Source organism: Cupressus sempervirens, chromosome 4 (assembly GCF_028749045.1).
Source record: "Cupressus sempervirens isolate cs-2001-9-10 chromosome 4, ASM2874904v1, whole genome shotgun sequence".
In the NCBI taxonomy this organism is placed as follows: Eukaryota; Viridiplantae; Streptophyta; class Pinopsida; order Cupressales; family Cupressaceae; genus Cupressus; species Cupressus sempervirens.
Genome location: NC_143121.1, coordinates 854,752,398 through 854,768,832, shown reverse-complemented (window position 1 = coordinate 854,768,832; position 16,435 = coordinate 854,752,398). Strand labels below are relative to the sequence as shown.

The 16,435-nt window shown below is 33.7% G+C and overlaps 1 pseudogene; it reads left to right on the top strand.

Moving 5' to 3' along the window:
* LOC149564079 (protein EMSY-LIKE 3-like) overlaps positions 1-16,435 on the top strand; it is a 37,107-nt pseudogene that overhangs the window by 408 nt on the left and 20,264 nt on the right.

Here is a 16,435-nt window from a genome sequence, read left to right as displayed (position 1 = left end):
TCCACAAAAAAACCTAAAATATTTGTTATGTAGTCATCCACTGATGTTGGAGCTGGAAGACTAGTTGTACCCTGTTGTGCTAGACCTATCACTGTTGCAATAAATTCATGTGGAATGTGCTAATGATGTGGCCATGGACTACAATTTTCATTAGGATCCTACATATCTAATTCTATTGAATTGCTATCACTAGTGTCACTATCAATTTCCACAATATATGAAGTGTAGAGAGGATTAGAGAATAAGTTGGGTGACCTTTCCTCAAAGTGAACATTCCTCTCTAGGAAAATCTCATGTGTCTTAGGATCTGTAAGTTTCTATGCCTTAACACCATCTTCATATCTGATGAAAGTACAAGGCATAGGTGATGGTCCCTTGCATCCCCTAGAAGATATGTTTGCCCATGCTAGACAACTGAATACTCTAAAGTGTTTCACAACTAGTTTTTTTCCGCACCATGCCTCAAAAGGAGTCTTTCCATTTAAGGCATTACGAGGAGACCTATTAAGTATGTGATTAGCACTATTCATAGCTTTGACTTCATGTGTACAATCTAGAGACTTGGCTTGTATCATGCAACTTGCCAGTGACTTAAGAGTTTGTATCCTCAGTGCTACAACATCTATCTTGTGTTGACTAAATGATGGTGGATTTTGAACATCAATACCCTCAAGTTTGCAAAAGTCTTTAATTCATGTGTTCGCATATCTCCTTTCATTGTCCATCTGAAGAAATTTGATGGCTTTCCTTGATTAATTTTCAACATGACTCTTGAAGGCTTGAAGCTTATCAAGCACTCCATTCTTGTGATGAAGAAAGTAGACCCATGTGTAGCATGAAAAGTAATCAATGAAAGTGAGTATGTAGTGATCCTGGCTGACCAATGTCACTACAAAAGAACTTGCTAATACCATGTGAACTAATTGAAGAACAACTAGTGCTCTTGAGGACTTCCCTCTATCAAAATTCTCCTCTAGATACATATCCACTGAACATGTTGAACATTCACCCTTAGAAAAGTTGATTGTAGGTAGACCTTTGACCATATTGTTTGAGGAAAGTTGATGAAGATAGTAGAAGGCAAGATTTCCATATCACTCATTCCATAATGTACTTTTTGAATTTAATTGAGTCAACAAGGCATGTAAAGGAAATGTAGGCACAAAGTGGGAGAAAGAATACAACTTTGTCTCATGATTAACTTTCCCCACTGTAACTAATAAATCACTTTGAAAGCGCATACATGTACGAAATTAGGAAGGAACTCAAATTTATTACCATCTCCATAGATTTGGTAAACTAAGAAGAGATTAGAGCTAAGGTTAGGAACATAGAGAACATCTTTGAATTCCCCATTTTCCATCTCCACATGTCTTTTCCCTTCAACTTCCATTTTTGTATTATCTGCTACAAAGATGTGCGGTACCTTAGACTACTTCAATGAAGAAAAGTCTCCTTTTGAAAAACCCATATGATATGAGGCACCTGAGTCAAGAATCCATTCCATTGAAGAACTTGAGTTTTCCATAAGTGCTTGCCCTTTTCCTTTTGAATCTAAATATGAAGATCCTTTCTCCTTATAAGAATTAGGCAATGAAACATTGTGTTTCTTCATGATGTTCATCAACTCATCAATCATTTTATGATAACACTCATGTTCATCATGAACAACCTTCTTGCAATAGGCACACTTTTTCTTCTCCTTATTAGTGTCCCCCTTCTTGGTTTAATTTGAGGAAGACTTACCTTGTTGATTTGATGGTGGTGTTGTCTTTTCTGTATCCTCTTGTGTGTTATTTTTCCACTTATTCTTCTTGCCCTTTCCTTTATTTGAAGTTTGACCAGCTGAATTTTGAGAACCCTCATTATTGGCCACCAATGCCTTAGACTTGGATGAATTGAGAATTCTCATTGATTGCAACTTCTTTTCTTCATCATCCAACAATTGAGAATAACAATCAAAAGTGACTTTCTGGTAGGCATCCCCTATTGTATTCTTTGTGGTGTTATAAGAAGAAATAAATGTAGAGTACTTAGATGGCAACTTATTATGAATGAGATAGATTAACCTGTCATCTTTAATAAGACTACCACTATCATCAAGCTTCATTCTTAATTCATTCATCTTAATAATGAAATATTGTATAGAATCAAATATCTTATGATCTAGGGAGACAAGCTTATCTTCAATATTGTAAACATCCTCCTCAAAAATTTTACCATATAGGTTTTGAGGGCATCCCAAGCATCCTTGGATGTCTTGTGCTTCTCAATTTAATAGAAAATTTTGTCTTCAACCCCCAAAAAAATATCACCTAGGACTTTCCTAGCTATAGATTCCCAAGCACTAATTTCACTTTTAGATACTTCATCACCTATTAGTTTAGGAAGAGTACCATCTGCATATTGAGAAACTTCATTATGCATTAATTGACACCACATTTTAATGGATCATGTCAAATAGTTATGTGGTGTTAATTTTGGAAACTTAAAATTTTTCATGATGCAAGAAATGAAATAAAATAGTAGGAAAAGAGGAATACAACACCAAAAAAAACCCCCACTTTTCACTCAATCAAGAAACCCCCCCTCCCCCAAATGAAATATTTTGGCACTTTATACTTAGTGCATTTACAATAGCCACTTGCCAATTTTGGCCTTAGTGGGCTTCTAATTTGTTGTTTAAAACCTGTCTATGGAGTTCAAAACTAGAACATTACAATATATCTCAGATATACAACAATTTTGAAGTTATATCAAATCATTACAATGTAGAAAAGGACCTAATTTTGAAAGTGATATTTTTGTCACACAAGTGTATAATCTGATTGCAACTCTAGAAAGTAGACAAAAAATAATGCACTTAAAAAAAATACAACTTGATTTTGAATCCATATGAGCCCGTACGGAGCAATTGAAGTTGCAAAATGTAGGATTTGATAGGTAAAATCACCAAAAGACATAAATTTTGACAAATCCTTGCACCAAAACTAGAAAAGAATTGCAACACTAAAAAATTTAAGAAATCCTAGCCAAAAAAATAAAAAATTGCACCTGATTTGGAGCCTAGATGACTGAGATATGTCTTCCCAAAGTTAGATTATCAAATCAAAATTGAATCTAAAGAGGGGTCTGAATAGCAAAACATGAGGTTAAATTTGATGTCTAAATGACTATCACAGCAATTCAAATTTGCTTGGAAATGACAGTCAGATGGTTGTCAAATTTAAGACAATGTCTAGCTGATGTTAGTGAAAAAAGGAGCCTTGATGACATCACTAGTGATGTGATAGTACAAAAATGTATGGCTTTTTCCATGTCTCATCATACGATTGGTCCAAGTTGTCCACTAACATGTCTACTTGTTGCTGACAAGGTGGGTGATGTAGTGATGATGTCATAGTTTGGAGGGGCACTAAGTTCGTTGGATGTTGATTAGTCCATACTAAGGTGTCTTCAGGCTACATGGCGACATCTACAAATGACATGTGTCATCATGTTAGTTGGGTGGCCGATAGGAGCTTAAGGGATCTGACCATTGAAAATTGACAGTCAAATTTTATCATGGTTTAGTGGACACTGGAAGTCTACAACAATGGTTGGAAGACTTAAATGTCAATGGGGTCTACTTCACTGGAGATCGTCAAGTTTTTCTTATCATCATCAGAATTTAAAGACATAGGTGATGAAAAAATAAATTGTTGGAGTTTCACTATGAATGACCAAAAATCTTACCATCGAGGATATATGTTAATCCCACATTTAGAAGAAGGTGTAGTGTGATGTGGTTTAAAAGAAATAGCATGTAGAGTGGAAATAAATAGGCCACCAGGCTATGTGGGTGGACGTCAATTGGTGTCAGTGCAGTCTGCCAGTTAAATTGCCCAAAGATGATTCTGACTAAAGCAAATATCCTCTATAGGGACCAAGGTTTGATTGCTTGCTTCCTACAAAAAATTTATAGCCGTGACAGACTAAATTTTTTTCCAAAAATTTACAAAAAAAATAGAGACGAAAGTTGTAGAGAAATTAAATGCAGATCTAAAAATAAAATTGTAGATCTAAATAATGATCATATTGAATTTCCAAACATAGGCAAATTTATAGTCAATTTTCACTAAATCAATGCTCCAAATGCAATGGTGAGGTCCCCTTTGGCTCTAGATGCTCCCAATGTCTATGGATACTTTGGATCTAGGTCGAGATGCTGAAGCAAGAATGGTCTTCACTAGTAAATTTGCACTTGTTTTTCTATCAAAATTTTTGACCAAAGCTATGATTTCATCTTATTTTTGGTTTTTATCCCCATGTTGGTCAAAAATGTCCTAAGTTTTCCCAAGTTGGTCAAAATTTTGACCAACTCGGATAATAAAAAAAAGAATAAAATGTATGCTTATACTAGTATGTTATTATTCTTATATGTTCACATTATGTTTGGGTTTCAGGATGGAGGAATCCAAGGGCTTTTCAACCAATGCGGCTGGTTGGGCTTCACAGACTCCCTCTATCTCTTCTGTAATAGAGTTGAGAGAATGCAAGTTGACATTCATCAAGAGAACACCACCACACTTCCTCTCGAAACATACTAACCACCAACCCAATGGGACCTCATTAGGCTTATAGTTGTATGTTATATAAAAAGTCTTTTTTGATTTTTTATTTCCTATCTAACTCTACACAAAGTGTAAATGGGGTTTTTTTGTTACACAAAGAAAAACTTTACAAGGGTTATAGTGTTCTTAGGGTGCAATTAATGGTATTTGGTATTTTTGCACAAAGTTCTTGTGGTTACAAAGGGGTACACATACGCATACTATTTCTACATAGATTTTCTTTCGAGTATGGTGTGATTGATGAGATGAATCAATATTTTTGGGTGTGAATTAAAAAAAGATGAAGAAACAATAATGCAAGATTGATTCTTGACATTTTGATTCTATAGTCTTTAGGGTCATGGAAAAAAAGTAAGAAACCTTGTCTTTTGGTACTGGTGAAAGATATTATATTTTTTGTAATAATAAAGATAACAAAGAAAAAAATTAATAACCAATATTTTGATTTTTGAATAATTTAATCACCAGAATTGATGGAATGAAAATATCTTCATATAAATGAGCATTTGATACATAGCTAATAAAACTACAGTGAGGGAGCAATCTATAAGGGTTGAAATACCCTTTTATTACATCTTAATCAATTCTTCAAAGGACCAAACAATATATCCTAGGAAAAGTGCTAATAAAAAATTCAAATGAGTGTGAATGAAATCTGAATATAGAGACAATAGACCATGGTTATCTTAAAGTTGGGTCTTGCTAATGGACTAGAAAATGTGGTTTTGTATTTTGATTCTCTTATCATTAGTTATTGTGATTTCTATGTAACATTATGGATTGTGGAATCTTGGAGTGTCTGAGTATTCATTTTCCCAAAATACATCCATATCCTTGCAAATGTCAAATTCTCTATGAGATGGTTCCAATATCACAGACACACTTTTAATCTATACAAAATCTCTTAGCATTGAGCTATACTGTATATTTTTTCTCCACCTGAATGTGTATGAAATTTTATATGATTTTTTTAAAATTTTCACAAAGGTATTCTTGAGAACACGAGAATAGTGTGATGTTGATGTTATCTCTCTTTATAGACACACAAATAACCTTATAGATATCTACACTTAGCACATCAAAATTCCATGGAGAGAAGATGATTTTTAATGCTGGGACATCTTCTATATTTTTCATTTGTGAATAGTTATCAAATGATTTTTAAAAATTCTTCTTGTACTAAATTTAGTGTGAAAAATTGTGGTTTGGTAAGGCACATCTTCCTCACTTAGCAATGTAGAGAGGGCTGCTGAAATTGGCGGCCTACTCCATTTTTGTCTAAGATGCTAAACGAGTAAGCTAATGTAGCTTTCATGTGTTACGAGACAAGTTAGTTTTTCATCTAACTACTAGTATGGGAATTAAATTCTTGTTGTATGTGTACCATATTGTGTGCAAGATGATAAACATGTACATAGGATCAATCTAAATTTGGATCCTTAGTAGTTAAATCAAAGATGGTTTGTTAAAGATTATACTATATATGTGCCAAAAGGAAAATGACATATTTGAGCATGAGAATAATTATGCTTAATGTTGTAAGATAGCCTTTATTCCAAAATTTTAATACATTTAGTTATACAATTAAACTTGGAATGTGGTTTGTAGATCATGTAGATCATGTACATTAAGAACCTTGTTTCAATGTGAACTTGAATTTTTAACTCAATCTAGTCCTTCTCTTTTGGTAAGCCTATTTTATTAGGTGCTTTTAAAATTTGGTTATTTCTTTTTTGATTGATATTTGATGGAGAATATTCAAAACTTTTAATGCATATTTTCTTTGACCATTATTTCTTGGTTCCATGCCTCCTCTCTACTCCTCCTAAACACACCCCAACACTACCCTTCTCATGTTTGTAGTTGTATCTAATTCCAAGGACTGCCCCATAAACAATGACGTAATTTCCACATTTGAGCAGTATCTGCCTTTTGCCATAAGATAGTCATCCCCCAACATAATGGACACTTTGTGCAAGATTTCATTTGTTTTGAATTTCATTTTTTTTCAATCTATTTGAGGAAACTTTCCCCAAAAATACAATCATTGGTTTCGTGGCCCAAAGAGAGAAATTTTCCAACATTGTTAGTGGAAAGGTGGTATCCACTAGCCACCTCCAAACATCCAAAAGCACCTTTGAATGTGGTATCTCTTTTGAGATCACAATTTCTTCCACACAAGATATCTGCCACTTTGTAGATGATTACAAGAGACACATTTTTGATTTTGTATTTGACTTGTGTACTTTCCTATCTTCTCACCAATCCTTGGCATTGATTTTCCTTAGGTCCATGAAGGTAATTACATGGATGTGATCCTTTGACTCAATGGCCACATTAGAAAGTTGGTTTGCATCCATGCTTCCCTCTTTTTTGACCATAATATTTTGAAACTTTTGAATGTTGCAAGTATACTTGAGAGGATCTTCATCACTTTGTTAATTCTCTAGTAATATAATCTCCCCTAGGAAAACTTAGTCATGATAATACAATGTCCTTCCAAATGCAATTTTAGAATTTTGATTATCTTTGGTAACTAGACCCAAGCACGAGCTTAGCTTCTGCTATGTTATTGGTTCCAAGAATCAATTTTTGTGTATTCAAATCTGATGTGTCCTTTTTTCTAGAGCTTGTTATTCCTCATTGAATACAAAATCAAATGTGTTTAAGCTAGATTTGAGATTGTGTTGGATAATCTTTCCACACATCTCATATTTAAGTTTGGTGGTTTTTTGGAAATTATTCAAGATTGAGCAATAAAAACCAAAATAATCTAAAAGAACGCTATAGTGGCACATTACCAACCATCTAGTATGGTTTCAACCTTAAAAAAGGATGTGCCTTTGAATTGTAAAGTATTTGAGGGAAAGAGTCATGTTTGGAAAATTTTGAGGATGTTGAATTGTAGAATGAGGTAGACATTATCTTTCTAACTTTCTCTTAGACACTTCTCTTACCTTTATCAGGATGAAACCCTATAAATTGGTCAATGCTACTATTTTAGGATCTTGACTAGTTAGGAAATATCTAGTTGATCATATATAGTAGTTCAATTGCTATGTTGTTAGAATCTTGAATGGTCTAGAAATATGAGGTAAATTTAGATCCGAATTTGGAAAGTTTTTCCTAGTCTTTAGAAAACCATCGAAGATATTTTAGGAGTAAAGTGGGTGGTACACCATCAAACCAAATGGAAAAGAAAATTTTAAGAGAGCCGGTGGTTTTTCTAATATTGTCCTTTGTAATGGTATGTTAGCATATCTCCTTTGTCAAAGAGGGGCTGGCAAGGGATCACAGTTCATAACTTTATTGTATTTCTATATGTACAAATGTAGTTCATAACACTGTTCTATGTTTTTGTCTTAGTTAAAGTGTAATTCATATGCAATTTTAATAAATAACAAAATAGTGTTACTAAGAGAAACATTTGATGATGACATTATGTTGTATCTGGTAGACCTACACTAGGAGTATATTAATTGCCATAAATCCTTTTAGAAGAATTCCTCACTTATATGATAGTCAAATGATGGAACAATATAAAGGGGAAACATTCAAAGAGTTAAGTCATCATGTGTTTTTTTTTGTAGATGCTACATACAGGTAAGCCTCTCCAATTTTTTGATTGAAGTTGTGTTTTGTGTCAAAGAGGCTCTATTTCATACATCCATTTAAACATTTTATGGATACTGGGTGATGATCAATGAGGGGATAAGTCAGTCCATCCTAGTGAGTAGAGAAAATGGGGCAAATAAAACAGAATCCACCAAAATGCTTCTACGTTATCTTGCTTATATGGGAGGCTGAGTAGCAACTAAGGGGACATTAGTGGAGCAACAAGTGCTACAAGTAAGAAATAATGGGAAATTTGTTTATGAATGGAATCACTATGGCATTTGTTGTTGGGATCTCAATCTTCTAATACCATGTCTCCATTTTTGTATGTGATCATTATCTGATTTCTATTTTATTTACTTCTTCCAATCAAATCTTGCTCTAGACGCCTTTGGGAATGCACAAACTGTCAAAAATAATAATTTTAGGTTAATTCTTTTTTCATTTTAAGATTTTGCATTGCATGTATAATAGAAAGAAATTGAATATAAGGAGTTTCTAGACATTGAGTTGTTAATTTGGGGTTTGGCTTAGCTTTTGGAATATCAAGATTGCAATTTGTTCTTATATTTTTTTTTGACTAAGAAGCACAATTTGTGCAGTCATTTTGATAAATATGTTGAGCTAAAATTTGACAAAAATGGAAGAATATCAAGAGTTGCTATTAGAACATACCTACTAGAAAGGTCTCATGTTTGCCAAATTTCAAATCCAAAGAGAAACTATCATTGTTTCTACCTTCTCTGTGTTGCACCCCTAGAGATATACAACATCATGCTTTGGTAATTATGACTATAATTGACCATTGAAATAGGTTCATTGCCTATTTTCTAATTGTATTATGAATCCACATATGTTCAATTGGAAATAATAGAATGCTAACAATAGGAGAACCATTTTTTGAAATTTTCTTTATTTCTTATTTTAGGAAACTGAAAAATATAATTTGGGACATCCAAGTTCATTTCATTATTTGAACCAGTCCAACTATTATCAACTTGATGGAGTTAATGAAACAGAGGAGTACATTACAACATGAAGAGCAATAGAAGTTGTTGGAATCAGTATTGAAGAACAAGTATGACATTTTGTAGAATGAAAAATTAAAATGGTTCTATCTTTTTAAACTTGATTTTTTATGTTTATAGTTAAATTCATTGTTTGCTTCTTATTTCTTGTTTTGAGGCCATAATGATACTTCTGCATGTCTTATTCTTACTTGCTATTGCATTTTTCAATAATGCTATATCTATTTTTATCTTATTGCAATGTTCAAATGTTTTATCTACTATAAAATGATTTTCATGCATTTGTTCTGAAACTAGAGTAGGAACAGATGATGATCTTCCTCCTTCTCATCGAAATTAACTAGCAAGAAGTGGTGGCCAAATTATTGGGAATGGAAGACCATTTGTGGGTCCAATGTCATATGCTAGAATTCAAAATGATATGGAGCCTTAGATTCATTGGCTTGAACAAGAGGCATATAGTTCTATTTTTAGAGCCTTCAAGGCACAATCAGATGCAATTACATGGGTATTTACCTATTCTATACTACATACTCGTCAATGTCTTCTATCACACATTTCATTATTTGACATTAATTTTCTTTTCTTTTCTTGCTATTTATTTCATTTTTGAAGAACTTTTTTGCTTGCTATGCTTGTAGATTTTAGGGAGCTAACTTCTATGTCTTGAATTTTATATTGTTATCTTGAAACTTATTGGTTCTTTAAAAATAATGTGTTTTAGGATAAAGAGGGTTTGATGTCTGATTTGAGAAGAGAGCTTAGAGTTTCTGATGAGGAGCATAGGGAACTCTTGGGGAGAGTCAATGCAGATGATTTATTGAGATGAATAAGGTTCAATTCATGCTCATTGTAATACATACAATTATAGGAAACAACTTTTAATGGGGAAAATTAAATTTTTTCTCATCTTGATGTTTTACATAGTTTCATTCATTTGATTAAGGACATGGACAAATTCCTACGATGAAATGTTATTAACTATTATGCACATTGTTATTTGTGAGACTCCTTGTTAGATCTCTGCAATTAAAAAATTTTCTTGTTTAACACTAGGTAATCTCCAAAAGTTGTATAGGATGAAAGGTTTCTTACTAGTTATTTAAATGTTTGATCAGAGAATGGAGACAAGGACCTCTTAACTGAGGTGGCTTAATAAGCATTGGTCTACTAGCCCATGATCCATCCCCTAGTCCAACGGTTTCAGGAGCATAGAAGAAACATAAAAAAGCTCATGTGTTTCCATCTCTACCAATGTTACCACATTCAAAGATGGATCCCTTTGCCAACTACTGCAACAGCACAACCTTCATCATCAGCAAAAAAAGAAGCTTCTCTTGGAACTAAGAACAAAAAAACCAAAGCAGTGAGCAATTAATTTCAAAATTTTCTCAATTATTATTTTTTTGTTGCTTTAAATATTTGTCTTCTAAATCATTCCAAGTATTTATAAATTCTATAATAAAATAGAACTATTATTTACTACAGAGTCAGAAAATGCTTGTGTTGTCTACCCCAATCAAGGCTCAATAGTTATCTCCTACTCTTCCAGCAGTAGGGAGAGGATAGTTTGGGAACTAAGGACCATCAAAGCCTCCAAGTTTGAGTGAAGCTGCAGCTCTTGACCCCTTGGTGGGCAAGAAAGTGAGGACAGGTGGCAGAAGACATTAGATTTTATGAGGTTGTTATTACCAATTATGATCCAATTAAGGTATTGAAATTATTTAAGTTCAATGTTAATCATTTGATTGTTTTTTTATGGAAATTATGATATCTATGTGAAATATTGCTACTCAATAAAAAAAAATTTTGTTATAACACAAGGCCACTAAAAAGACCTTATACTTGAAGAGGTCCCACTTCATATATTGTGGGGTCATTGCCACAATATTTTTTTCTCTACTTAGTGCTTTTTATTGCAAGGTTGGGGTTTAAAGATTATAATGCCACAAATTTGGTATCTTTTAGCATACATTCTTTCATTATGTGTTTTCTGAAAAACCTAGATCCATAGCTTATGTTTACCTTTTTAGTATAGATGACAAGTTTGAACATTATTCATGATTGCTAAGGATCTAAAATTGAAAAAACTTATAGCAATAGGCATAACTCTAACTATATAACTAAAGCTTTCCTTGAAATTTACTTTAAAATGAATAGGAATTGTCATAAGATTATAGTACCACTTAAGTAGATACTTGGATATGATTATTGTAATATTTTTTAACAAGTGACTAATATGCCCAACTAGTTGTACAAGTAGAAATTTGCAATTCTTCCTCATTATTTCTCTCACCCTCCCCTTGTCCTACTGCCTATATGCTACTCTTTTCTAGACCTATTAACCCTTCACTAAAGAGAGATATTTTTTGTACAAATGGGGTCTTGTAGAGTAAACTTATTTGTAGTGTTTATTTACTTCAAAAGTGACTTGATATGCCCAACTAGTCATATAGATAGAAATTTGCAACTATTCCTCATGATTTCTCTCAAACTCCCCTTGTCTCGCTACTGGTCTATTGGCCTTTCCTAAACTTTTTGACCCTTCACCAAATATAGGTCTTTCTTGTAGAAATGGATTCTTGTAGAGTAAACTTTATTAGTTCTTTTGGTTATTTGTAATGCTCAGTTTATTCTCTATCTATCTATCTAGCTTTACATGTGCTTTTTGCATTGTAGTAATATGCCCACATGCCCGTACATGTAGAATCATTCTTGTTTTCTTTTAGTTCCCATTTTTTTTCCAATTATAAGTTGATTTTGTTATCAAAATACATCGTACCTTAAAGAAAGAGTGATATTACATTTACCATTTGGAAAAATGTGAGCAGCATCCCATTGGTTGAAGTCTCCAAACTAGAGATGTGGACACTATTAACAACTAAACATCTATATATAAAAATATATATGATTTGGCCCTTGTTAATTAAAAAATGGTTTGTGTATGGTTGGGGATTGCATGCACTCATTTATAATATTAATATGAGCAGGGAGACTTTTGAATGGGCTAACTTGAAGGAAGTATGCCATTTTCCCTCTTTTGATTACTCAAGCCTTAAAATTGAACACTGCACCCTAGTTAGTGTGCAGTGTTCAATTTCTTAACTATGTTATATGTATTCCTTTGATCACACCTGTTTATGTATTTCATTTTTGGTTAAATGCCAAAGACTTGAGTCATCTATATTTTACTATGAGAAAAATCAACATATTTCAATGGCAACTACTACCAAGCCTCTTCCAAAATTGCGTTGGTCCAAGAAGATGATCTAAGAGAGAGTCCATGGGTAGGCATTCGTTGAGGGATTTACCCACTCTATTTTTTTTTTAAAACCTCATAGTTTGGTCAAAATTTCCACTAATTATTGAAAGTTTTTGACCAAATATTGGTGAAAATTTTGACCAATTCCTGAAAGTTTTCTACCAAGAATTGGTGGAAATTTCAACCAAGTCTTGAAAGTTTTTGACCAACATTGGTGGAAATTTTGACCAATTCTTCAAAGTTTTCCACCAATAATTGGTCAACATTTCAACCATTTCTTGACATTTTTCGACCAATATTTGGTTAAAATTTTGACCAAAAATGGCAAATCAAAGTTAGCAGAGACAAAAAAATTCTCAACAAATGTATTCATCAAAATTTTGATCAACCTGCAAGTTAGTCAAAATTTTGATGAGAAAAATTGCCATGAATGGCTTGTTCAAAATTTTGAACCAAATTCCCCAAAAATTGAGTCCAAATTTACTAGTGCTTGAATGGATATGTGAAGAGAATCTTCCTTAGCTTTGATACCATGTAAGAATTTTCCTTATGAAAAACTTCACCCAAGACCAAGGAGCTCAAGTACAAGCACCACAGTAGATCAAAAGAGTATGATTAGAATGATTATATGATATTCAATTCAATGTTGATGTACACTAGGAGTGGTTGTATATAAAGGCCTTTGGAATACTTCTAGAATGCCTAGGAATCAACATACTGATAAGTCTTACAATCAAGCACATGTCCACCAAGAGTGAATTATCCTCCATTAAGCATAGGAGTAAGTGCGATGATGAGAGGATAAGCCTAAAAATGTGTAGCATGCAAAAATTATGTTGTAGACACCATGTGCTTAATTAAGAGTGCTACTAACTGTGTTGTCTACATGACAACTCAATCAATTATGCAAAATCTAATGTTTTAGACACCATGTGATGAATTAGAGTTGCTTATTCTAGTTTTGTCAACATGAAAACTCATAAGAGTACACAAACTCCTAAGTGTCTCACCTAAGAAATAATAAAATAATGTATTGGCCTAAGTAAAGTAAGTCTAAATAGTAAATACTTATTTACACCAACAATCTTAAAAGAATATCAGATACCTCTAATAATATGTAGAGCACTACTGAGTATTTGTAGTGTACATTTTCTATTATGATTGCTTGTTGTTTGGATTTGGCTGAGGTTGAGTAGGCAATTGAGTTGGCTTAGGATTAGCATTATTTTTTGTAGGAGGTGGCATTATTTTAAGTTATCAAACTAGAGATGATAGTTGTGGGGTACTAGGATTTTAGTTAGGCCATTGTGGAGACCCCCTCCACTGATTATTAGGCTGCCAATTTCCTTGTGGTGGTTGCCATTGATTCTATTGATTTTTCCATTAGTTGTTTTGCTAGTTTTGCCAGTGGTTACTTTGCTGGTTTTTCCACAGGTTATTTTGGGAGCATTGGGAGGGATTCTGATAGCTTTGGTTTTGCCATTGATTATTGTAAGGATTTGAAAATTGTAGAGGATCTTGATGCATACCTTGTCTTGAGGCCCATGGTTGACGTTGAGCAATGAAGAACACTTTTTTATTATCTATGTCTATCTTCATGTACTTAGTCATAAAATGTTGATTCTCTAGGTTATCTACTAGTTTACATGCACAGTCTTTCTTTTATTTGTGGCAATGAGGACAATACTCCATTAATCATGATTTAGCTTCTACATGCTTCTTCTTTGTATTCATTGTGTCAAGATGTGTAGTGAGATCATTTATGATGTCTTTCTTGAAATTTGAAAGTAGATTAGATATGTTAAGCTTTGAAATACCCTGACTGATCCCTTTACTGGCTATGGACTAATATCCTATTTATTTCTTCATAGTTGACCTTGAGTAGTTAAGACAGATTTTCTTGAGGTCATCCCAAGAGGATAGATATACATCACCTCTAGCCATTAGGTCTAATTCTTCCAGACAATTATCATTTACCCCTCTCAAGAAGACTAGCTTCTGTGAATCCTCCACTAGTAATTGGTGAGGGTTCCTCTGCAGTGTATACAAGAAATGTGAAACATAGTCTTCCAATATTTTGTCCTCCTTTAATGATATTCTAAAGATATCATCTCCTCTTGAATCATTCACCTTGCAAAACTCTTTATATTTATCCAAAAATAGAGTTTTCATTTCATCCCAGGTACCTATTGTATTGGCTCCTAAGCCCATGAACCACTATATGCTGATTCTTTCAGTGTTACAGGGAAAAAATTGAGCTTATGGGCATCATTGTTATAGTTAAAGCTATGATAGAGTATGTCAAACTCAAACAAGAAATTATCAGGATCCTCATTTGCAAGGCCATAGAACTTTGGGAGAGTAGTTTTAGGTATATTTATGAGGAGTCTATATAACCCCCACCTCTCTTCATTTTTTTTATCATTGTTGTTGCTTTTGTCTTCTCTTTTCATGCCACCGAACTTCCTAATCACACCCCATACATCATCACTACTCTGCACTTGAATAGGTGCAACACTCCACACTATCTTCCTTGACTCCTCTACACTTTCTTCTTGCAAAGAAAAAAAAACATTATGTAAGAAAGTGCACAATTGCGCACCTAGTGAGGTGGGCTCCTGCGCACCCTCACCATCAATAACTGAAACAATCTAAAAATGGAAGCACATGGTTAGGTGCACATTAGAACACCTATCTAGGTGCACTAATGCACACCTAAATTTGCATGTGACAAACACTTAAAAGAAAAAAAAGGGCAAAACATAACCGAAGTTGGGTACGCATTGGCACACCTCCCTAGGTGTGGTGATGTGCACCTGCATTCTCATTATAAAACCCTTTAAACAAGTAAAATAAGTTTTAACTTCTTTGGCACATAGTAGCACACCTAATGAGGTGTGATATTGTGCACATCAAAGTTAAATAAAACATAAAAGATGTGTCTGGTGTGCCAATTCAACATTCTAAGGGTTTTTAGTAGTTTTTGCAACTGGATGTTTTGTTTTCTCCTCTGACTTAGTTTTAGGGTTTGTTTTGTTCATTTCTCTCCAATTATATTCCAAAATAATGGACATCATTTTGTGTAGATATTATGGCATCCACATTAGCTTCCATGGGTGAGAAAATGGCACCAAAACCCATCATTTTCAAGTTCCAAGGTGTTCCTCTAGTGAAATCAAGGTTTCATGATGACAACTCTGAAATTAGAGATACTAAGTTAGGACGCGCAAATTTGGGAGAATTCTTGAAGATATGTAACAAACCCACTGAGAGATCTTCTATGGTTTTTGCTTTGATTTATTTGGGTTTAGTGAATATAGCATCTCACCTGGTGTCAGTGCAATCTTTAGAGCTTGTTATGACACTTGTACAACACTTTGTCCTTGAGAAAAGAGTTGTTAAGAGTGTCACAGGAGATATCATTCTTGATCTATGACCCAACAACATTGAGAGACTATTTCATCTCCCACATGTGGATCAATTTATCAGGGTAACCTATGAGACAGTAGAAAGGTGGTATAGAGAACACTTTAAAGAGGCTTTGGAGATCATCCAATCTTCTTACCTTATAGAGAAGACTCATCTAGGAAAGACAACTAGCAAAGCAGACATGACCAGAGAATATATGAAGGAAGACATTGGGTACTCAATCATAATTTTGAGTAGAGTTATGGGTTTGCCAGTAGCTCGACATTTGAACATCTTTATGGTCCACTTTATCAAGACCATCAAGACGGGTAAGATGCCACTTGATTGGGCCTCTACTTTGAGTAAAAAATTATGTGAATAGTTGGAAGTGGTAAAGGATAAAAGGAAGTTCTATATGACATCTTATCTAGTATACTTGTTAGTCACAAGGGCAATAGATTATCTAGGGTTGTATAGAAGAGGTAGCATGCAAGATCCAAATGCATGGC